Below are 9,901 nucleotides of genomic sequence, written 5' to 3'. Positions count from 1 at the left end.
ATAAATGCAAACTATAGTTGTCATTTTAATGATGTGATTAATGGGGAAAAACCTTCAACGCATGTACAATACTTAATAAAATGAAGGCCTTTCTTTTTTGAGACTTTGGGTGTTCAAATCTTGTGGATATCATTGTTAAAGAATCTTAAATAAAAGAGGTTAGCTATAAAAGTCGTATCTTCATTTATTTATATTTTCAGGGTATTAAATACTTTACTTTTAGTAATAGAAAACATATTCTTAAAATTTAATATAGCAACCCTTTAACAAGTTCTCTTCAAAAACCACTGGTTGAGAAAACCATGGTAGGGAAGAGAATAACTCTTAAAAGAAAGGAAGAATAAAATGAAGTCGAGTTAGGATTAATAAAGAGATAAATACTTCAAAAAATAAAGGAAAATACAATTTTTAATAGCATATTTATCTTTTTTACTTCAATAAAATTATGTTTTACCATTAAAAACAAAAGGAGAAATATACATTTGTGTATGCAGTAATAGTGATGATTCTTGTAATCTTGTTCAAAAAAAGTATTTGTATTGCAGTACCATATTGAAGAATAATTTCATTAGTTATAATTACATTGGAAAAAAATCCTTAAATTTCTCCACTGAATATTATGAAAACAACTAAAATAAATAAAATATAATATCTATACATTATTAGTATAAAGATTGATATACAGTCAATATATTATCAAACATTTATTTGTATTATTTTCTTATTTTGAAGAGTTAATAATAATTAAAAAATGAATGGTGTATTCAATCATACATTTTTTCTCTAATAATACTAATAACTAAGTATAATAAAAATCAATGGAACATGTATGTGATTGCGAGCGCCATCACCATGAGGAGGTAAGCAATTCCTTGATCAACAGCAGACACTACATTTAGAAAAATACTTTAACACTTTAACACAAAAATTAAAACACAAAAAATGTGAAAATGAAAATATTATTTGGCTCAATACTCACCATCACTGGAGGGAACAGGTGCAGGGGAAGGAGCAAATTTGTGAGCTTGGCCAATATCAGATATGATAAAAAGCACCAAACTCAAGATTGAGAAATAAACATGCATCAATGCATTCATTTTCTACAAGTTTTTTAATGAATATCGGTGAAAATTGAGAAGTGGGAATTGATAGTTGAGAAGATTTGTGAAGAGTGAAAGGATAGAATAATTGTACTAATAGGTGGAGGAAGGAGTGAAAGAAATGAATGTGAAAGCGTGTGTATTGAGAAATTTCAACGAAAGAAAATTTTTTATTAGTATCAATAAAAATTTATATACAATTACTACATAATCCATTATTTATTAATAATAACCTAACAGTAAATAAAATTATACAATTGCATACATTTTAAGAGAGTGTCATTTAAAGACATGCCACCTCTGACTTATTCAGTTAAGACACGACCTGAAGTGGGACCTAGAGCGCTATATAAGTGTATAAAACCGAAGCAAACTTAACACACAATTCAATTTTAATACGAGAATCTATCTACAAAATTAAAGATTGAGTACCCAATTCAAATTTTCAAAATTTGGAATCAAATTAGTTGATTTTAAGACAAAAGTTAGATAATTTAAGAATAATTTCACAGATCTTTATGAACCAATTTAAAATGAGTGATGTTTTTTGGATTATAGGTTTTTTTTATCTTGGACCCATATTTTTTTTAAATCTCATAATGTCCTTGTACTGTCTTATTTCCCCAATATTTTCATACTTTTTTCTTGAATTACACAACCTACTCTTACTCCTTAGTTTTTTTTGTTTGTTCCTAGTTCATTTCTGTTTTCACACTACGTGAATTTCTAATAAAGTTTTTTTGGTTTCCACATGTATCCTCGCACTGGAGACAATCATGTTCGAGCCGGGAACATTCACAGGTATGTGGGGCTAACTCTCCCAGCGGACATTTTTTACATCCACAAGATTCGAACCTGAGACCTTGATTAAGGGGAATCAAACATGTACCACTTGAACTAATGTCCGTTGGTGAATTTCTAATAAAGTAATAATATATTCTTCTACTAAATCTTCAAACAAATTTTTATACCTACAAAAAAATTAATATATGTCCCTTATTATTCAATTTTTAATAAACAAAGTATCACTTATAAAACATTTTTTTACAATAACCAATATTGGTATTTATTTCTAATGTGACCCCATAGACCTCATTCATAATATATAAATATGTAGAAATCATAATTATATAAAAAGTGTGAGCACAACTAATCTTAAGTATTGAAATTTTCAGTAGGAGAAAATTAAATTTTTTTTTTATTTTTAATTTTTTTTATTGAAAATAATTTAAAAGTATAATGTTAAAAATTAATTTGTATCATATATCATTATCTATATCTCGCATTAGACTCTTCAGTAGTATAGAATATCTAAATTGACAAAAGAACATACAACCCTAAAGTTAATGTTGTGAAACCCGAGCCGGACATTAAATCGGAAAGGTCCTGTATAAGGTTTAACTAGTTTAAACGGTTAAATCTTTCAGCCGTATTAGATGATTTCATATATAATTAACAATTTTTATCAATAAATATGTACTTATATATAAATGCAAAATTTATACAATTAATAATTATGTATAATTATATTGAAATAACATATCTCAATATTTTATTGGACTGGACTAAAACAAAAAAGATTAGAATAGTGTTCCATCTTTTTTAGTTTTAAGTAAACCGTCTGGCTTACTTCTCAGTTTATTCTGGTTTAACTGGGTTTAACATGATCAGACCAAAAAAATTTCCATTCAAAGCAGTTCAATTCTCATTTGGTTAAAACTACAAACTAGAGTCATTATCAAGTTCGGTCTGTGGTTGAACCGCCTGGTACGGTCCGATCTCACAAAATGTATGATTTAAAAAAAAATAGATCGTGGTACTAATTTATGGACATTTATAATTTTATAAAAATTATTAATTCCAAGAATGAGCTCTTGAATAGAAAAACAAACCAATCTAACTAGTGGATTCAAGAAATTCTGCACAGTATCATTTAATGTAAGGTGCATTAATGAACTTTTATAATACACTGTCATTTTATTATCATTGATTTTTAAATATTGTAGACTTTTTCAGAAAAAATGTAATACAAATGAATGGTGGATGATAAAATGTATGTGTATAAATCTTTATAATATTAGTGTATACATTTTACACTCATCTAACATTTATATTTAATTATTATTACTCAAATGAATGGATAGTAATTGGCTATAATTTTTTTAATATTTTATAGATATTACATTATTCTATAACATGTCAGGCATTGATAAATAATATTTCATGGATATGTGACGATAAAAACGCACGTCTCATAGCATGGCGGTCCAAAAATCGTCTTTTCTCTGGCCTAGCATGTACTTGTATTCTTAAACCATCCCACTACACTATCTTGCTCTTTGATTTTTATGTAAACAAACATTATAAGACTAAGTAAATAAAAAAATAGGTATCGAAAACTATCATTAGTAAATTTGAAAAGGAGCAACAATTTCCAAAAATATTTTAATTATATTTTGCAATCCAAATTACGATTATAATACTATCGAAAGATCTTCATGCATAGGTTAAATTGTTTATCCATGTACTAACTAAAAGAAACATATAATTTAATAGTGCTCATATTTTTTTCTAGTTCGTTATCAATGCATTCATGGTGACTTTGAGCTTTGCTTCCATGTTCTTATTTTAACTCTTTTTTAGTGGCATTGACGGTCACCTCAAATTTGGCAGGTTGGGCTAGTTTATACATACCATTATCAACAATAACAGAAAAATATGATTGAAATGAAATAGCTGAAGCAATAATTGATAAATAATATTTATATTGACTCGAATAGGAATGAAAATTAATATAGAAAATAGAAAATTGATAATATTTTTAGAATGCCAAAACTATCATTCAAACAAAAATAAGATAAGAATTTATACTGAGTATTAAAAATAAATATATTTAAGTATTATGATATATATTATTTTAATTTTTAATTATTAACCAATAATTATAACAATAATTATTATGAATTAAATAAAAAAAGAGTTAAAATTATGTTATCAATTTTAGAGGAAATTATTGACATTTTTGCATAAAATTAATCTTTCCTCTCGCTTTTTCCAGAAAATGATATGTTATCCCAAAACATGTCTCTATGTATGTCTTGTATCAATCAAAATATATCATGTTAGTTACAAAAATTAGGCATTCATATTTTTCTATTCTTGTTACATTATGATTGGTTCGGGATAGACTTTATGATATGTTTTAGGATAAAAGATCTTTGTCTCACTTTCTTGTCATGACTGTTAGGTATTGTTTGGTTGACAAGAGAAAATGAGAAGAGAGAAATAGGCGAGAAAGAAAGAGGTGAGAAAGAGCAATATGAGAAATAGAGTAGACTTTTGTGATGTTTGGTACAAGAGAAGAATGAGAGAAAATGAATAAAAAGAAATATTTTCTTCTTTTTCTCTTTTTGTTTGGTTGGATAGAAAATGAAAAGAAAGTGGTGATGTTGTGGTTCAAATTACAAAAATGTCTCTAGAATAAAGAAAAGAGACATGAAAATTTGTTTTATTATTAATTAAAAATAAATGTTGTAATTTTAAATTATAAATTTTATTATAATTTTAATTAATATTTTCAATTGATATGGTTTGTGACATAGCTTGGGACACGATTTGGGACAACAATCATTGTCAAGGTTCTCTCTTTCTCTTCTCACTTTCTCCTCATAAGTGGAGAGAAAGAAATTTTGTGGGGCAACCCACGTTTTTCTTCTCTCCCTTCTTTCTCCCCTCTCAACCAAAGCGGAGAAACTCTCCATTTCTCTTCTACTTCTCTCTCCCTTCTTTTTCTCTTCTCTAACTCTATCCAACCAAACTCAACCTTAATGTTTAATGGCAAAAGATTTCGCATGATGCTCCTCCTATAAGTACTATTCAATTTTCTTCTTTCTTACATGTATGTTCTACACTCAACCGATTTAAAATTTGTCCATTTGGGATGGCTTGATACCTATCATTTACTTAATCCATACATATTAATTTTTCTTATAAAAGTAATTATGACTCAAATTTATCAAAAAACATGTTAACATTTTAAAATTACCCTTCATTATTATGGAGAAAATGAAAATTTTATTAGAATAAGATTAGATAATAAATATTGAATATAATTATAAGAGATATATCTTGTCAGAACGAGGTTACAACTAAGAGAGAGGTGAATTAGTTGACTTAAAATTATGGTCAATTTTTCTACAAAATCAAGAGTTAACGTGCAGCGGAAAATATATGCAGAAAAATAATCAAGATAAAATGAAAGAGATAAGAGAGAAGAAAGTACACAAGAATTTCATACTGGTTCACCTTCTTGTCCACCGAATGCTACGTCCAGTACTCTTGTATCACAAGAGATTTCTTCACTAGGAATTATGAGTTGTAATTACAATATCTCACCCCGAGATTTCTATGTACCTTACACACTCCCTAATTCTTATTCACTCTTGGAAAACACATTTCCAAGTGATTCTAATCCTCTTTCTTTTCACACCCTGTGAAAGAAAGTATTCAACAACAATATTGAAGAATGTACAACAATGGCAGATTGTCTTTACAAGTATGACAGTAGTATAACTTGCAATACAATCAACTATTTAAGTATACTAAATAATAATGCTCTTTTAGAAAACTTTGAACACACTTCTAAGAAACTTTAGAAAATTAACTTTTGAAAGTTTGAGTGCTAGTTGCAAAAAGTATAGAGAAATAACTTCAGAATAAGTTTAATAGCTTTTGGAAATTTTATAAGAGTTGTGTATTGTTGTTTCTTTGTGTTGTGAGAGTTAGAGCTTTTATATAGACATTCCAAACACCCATGGTGCCTTTCTGAAAGTGTAGGAGTTGTTTGAAGTGAAGAAATTTCGTTTTGGAGTGAAAACATTTCATTTTGAAATCTGAAATCTCATGCAACAACTCTAGTAATCGATTACTGATAGTGGGTAATCGATTACCCAAACTCTCTGTCCACTGTTCTTTTAAAAACGAATTAGAGTAATCGATTACACCATTTGGGTAATCGGTTACTCAACTTTTTTAAAACTGGTAATCTGTTACTCAAGGGTAGTAATGGATTACTCTAAACAGTTTTAAGTTGGATAACTCTTTTTCTTACACATGTAACTATTTTTGAAAAATATTTGAAGTATTTTTAAAGTGTGTCATTTTTCTTTAAAAATAGTTTGAGCATTACTATTTTGTATATTTAAGAGTTTTAGGATAGAAGTACCTATAAAGACTTAATCGTCTTCATAAGTATTCTTCATTTTCTTCTTTTTGGTGATGTTGGTGTCTTCATCAAAACCTTGCCAAGATCAGGAGCAAAGATCTTCTTCACAATCTCCCCTTTTTTTATGATGACAAACCAAGATCTTCTTGACAATGTAATTTTCTTGAGAGCAACATACTTTGAGATATGTTGAAGATTAAATTGAGTATGTGATGTGAACTTCTTGGGTAAAAGGCTCTTGAAACGAACTATCTTGGTTGGTGTATAGCCTAGGCTCACGGTTGAGTTAAGCCTTTGAGTTTATGCAGCGGAAATAACTTGTGTTAGGATAAAACAAGATGGAAAATATTTGAGGTGAGGCGCCACAAACAATTCAGTTGTTTGATAAGCCAAAGTGATGCTCACCACAAGAACGTGGTTCTTGATAAGAACTTCTAATCTTGGTTCAGCCAAGAAGGTTTGGAGAATACTCTCACAAGGATATAATCCTCTTTGATTCACAAAGGAATACAATTTAGTTTTGACTCAATGTTGTCTTTATTCCATAGTTCCACACGCATATATATAGTGGTTTGGCTTGCTTTGCCTCCACGAAATTACAATGGGAATGAAGCCTAATAACTTGCCTAATTAAGACTCCTAAAGAACTGCTTTATGGCAATCCAACATAGGATACTTATTGACTAAGAACCTACACACTAACAAGGCCTTATACGTGTGTTTCACGGCCATGGCTATAGATTATATTTCACACATGTTTAATTAGCCTAAATTATTACATTTAAAGACAAATAATGAATAACATAGAATGCCAATTGTTGTTCCTCCATGCTCTCCACGGTTTTGAGTGAATTGATGGTGTTTTGATGAGCCTTGGATTCCTTTGATGCTTCACGGCTAGGTTGACTTCTCTTTTGATCCCATGCTTAATTCATGAATTAATTCTTTCTCAAGTCTTCTACGCCTAGTATGAATGTGAGTATGGGATTCCATTTGCAAGAATCTTCACCATTGAACTTCACGACCTTGAGAGTAATTCCCTTGAGCACATGGTTGAAAACGTGCCATAATGCCCTCATAAAATCTTCATGGCCATAATTGAATGTGGATTCCTATCTTTAAATGGTCTTCACGGCTACCATAAGTATGAGCATAGGATTCTTGATTCTTCATGGTCAAGAAGTGTGTCAAATGAGCATACGACTAGCTCATGGTCTTGACTTGCATTGGATTCCCAAACATAGAGACTTTCCCAAGTGTCCTTGAGCTGCACGGCTAGACAAGGCTCCCAACGGCTAGTCCACACACAAACAACCACATTTCCCCCAACATTTAATTATGATGGTTACACTTTGATGGCCTTTTTACTCATGAATTACAAGGCAATTTATTGAAATTAAAATAATTAAAATTTGCTGAAGATAATCAAATCCCACGTGGAAATGGTGTGTCAAAATTGCTCATGGGTCCCACGTGACTCATTGGACCAAAATTGGCCAACTTATGGTTGGGCCAAAGTTGCCATGCCCAGCTGGCCAGATTGTGCGCCCAGCGCCTGGCTCAGTGCTTGGCTACGCCCAGCTAGCATGTGTGCCATGCCCACGCCCAGCCTGGTGCGTCCTGTTTGGGTCAGGCCTGGTCCTGCGCCCAGCGCCCTGATCAAGTCTGGTCCATGTGCCTCGGTCAAGCCTGGTCCTGCGCCCAGCGCCCTGATCAAGTTTGGTCCTTGTGCCTCGGTCAAACTTGGCTTAGTGCCTCGGTCAAGATTTGTCCCATGCCTAGTGCTCTGGTGCATACGCTCAGCGCCCTAGTGCTCCTGTCCAACATCCTGGTGCATCTGCTCAACATCTTGGTGCATCTGTCCAGACCATATGGCCCTGCTCCTAGTCAGCTTAGTCATAAACTTGGTCCGGTCTGGTGCCTGCTTGGCTTGGACAACTTCTTGACCAAAGTCAGATTTTTGGTTTCGGGTCATCTTAAGGCATTTCAAGTACTTACCTAATGAAAGTTGGGTCACCCCATCTTCGCTCACATCAGTATGCTCCCCCTATCTTGGATGCTCCCCCTTTCATTCGGAGTAATGTGCCTGAAATAATGTTACAGAAAATACACTCCAACTTTTCTCCCCCTTTTGACTTCATCAAAAAGTAGAAAAGCAAAGAGATTCTAGCACAATATATATAGCATACATACACTTTATATAATTAAGATATAAAAATATTGTAGCATATACTTATGTATGGATTAAGAGGAGAGGCAATGAAGTTCATATTGGATTTGTTGATTCTTAGAGTCGAGAGCATCCATCCGGTTAGTGATCTAGCCTCGGAGAGAAACCAACTCATCCATAATCATTTGGTTCGAGGGCATGGCAGCAGATGAGGACGATTGAGCATAAAACTCAGACGGTTCCGGTTCAGAAAGGTTAGGAGCTTCAGGTTCATATGGTTCGGCAGCAACAGTCGGCTTGTCGGTTCTATGTTTGTAGATGCGGGTTCGAGGATATTGGGTGAAACCCATTTTGTGGATTACTTCCACATCAATTTGGCTTTCTCGAAGATTCAGAGGAATCTTTGTTTCACCATTTGTAGACACACCAAAATGTTGAAGAATATTGGTTATGAATATTGCATATGGTAAAGGACTTTGAGTACCTCTAACAGTCCACATTTGTCTCATTATCATTATAGCCCAATTGATCTTGATGTTAAACTTTAAAGCATACATCAATTGGAGTTCTATGTCACTTATTTGAGAATGATTTGAAAATTTTGGTATAACTCAAAAAATAATGAAGCAAACGTTCCTCTAGCTTGAGATATCCAGCAGATAGGATGTCTCAGTTTTTGACAGTCTCTCCAAAGCCCTTTTGCTTACACATTTCTATTTCCCTTTTTGAAAGTCTACATAACGAATGATAAAAATCATTTCGATCATAATTATCATATTCACATACAAGGCCGAAACCCGTTATGTTACCTTGAGAGGGTATGTTACATAACAATGAACTGAAAGTTTTAAGATCCAAAACAATGTCTTTTCCTTTGACATAGGAAGTAAGACGATTTTTACGAAAGTTCAAGTTACAGTAAAATACTTGCACAAGTTCTGGATAAATGTCATTTGTCTCACAAAAAAGTCAAAAAGGGTTTTGTTGACGAAAAAGGTAAGGGAAAAGAAAATCTTCAAACTTAAAATTGTCAACATTACCGAATTTAGGAGTAAAAATGGTTCGACCATGGAAGTGCTCCTCAAATATCTTGCATTGCTCATCATTAGCAAGAAGCCTTTTCAAATCCAGAGGGTTACACTCCAAAGATGTTGTTCCTTGACTCCTTTGAGAGGTATTGGAGCGTTGTTTCTTTGATCTAGAAGAAGAAGCCTTGAATTTGGATTTTGAGTTTTTAGGTTTTCAAGATTTTGGGGGTTTTTTATTTAAGTCATTAATCACGAAAATGATTGGTTAGAAGTGTTTGGAATAAAAAATATGATAGAAATGGACACAAAAATCTCTTGAAACGGATCAAAAACAAGGTTTTTAGAGGTTGAGAGGTTTCGAAAAGGAGAGAGCACGAGT

General features: G+C 32.0%; 1 long non-coding RNA gene across 1 annotated transcript; it reads right to left on the bottom strand.

Moving 5' to 3' along the window:
- Window positions 1–548: 548 nt before the first annotated feature.
- Window positions 549–1,090, bottom strand: LOC109337060. The gene is made up of 3 exons (XR_002106395.1): window positions 980–1,090; window positions 794–889; window positions 549–652 (listed from the first exon to the last, which is right to left on the bottom strand). It is a non-coding gene; the product is annotated as an uncharacterized LOC109337060 (long non-coding RNA).
- Window positions 1,091–9,901: the final 8,811 nt, after the last annotated feature.

This window comes from Lupinus angustifolius, unplaced genomic scaffold, assembly GCF_001865875.1.
Source record: "Lupinus angustifolius cultivar Tanjil unplaced genomic scaffold, LupAngTanjil_v1.0 Scaffold_1_862, whole genome shotgun sequence".
Taxonomy (NCBI): Eukaryota; Viridiplantae; Streptophyta; class Magnoliopsida; order Fabales; family Fabaceae; genus Lupinus; species Lupinus angustifolius.
Note: the sequence above shows the minus strand (reverse complement) of the source record. Positions and strands in the feature narration are given on the sequence as shown.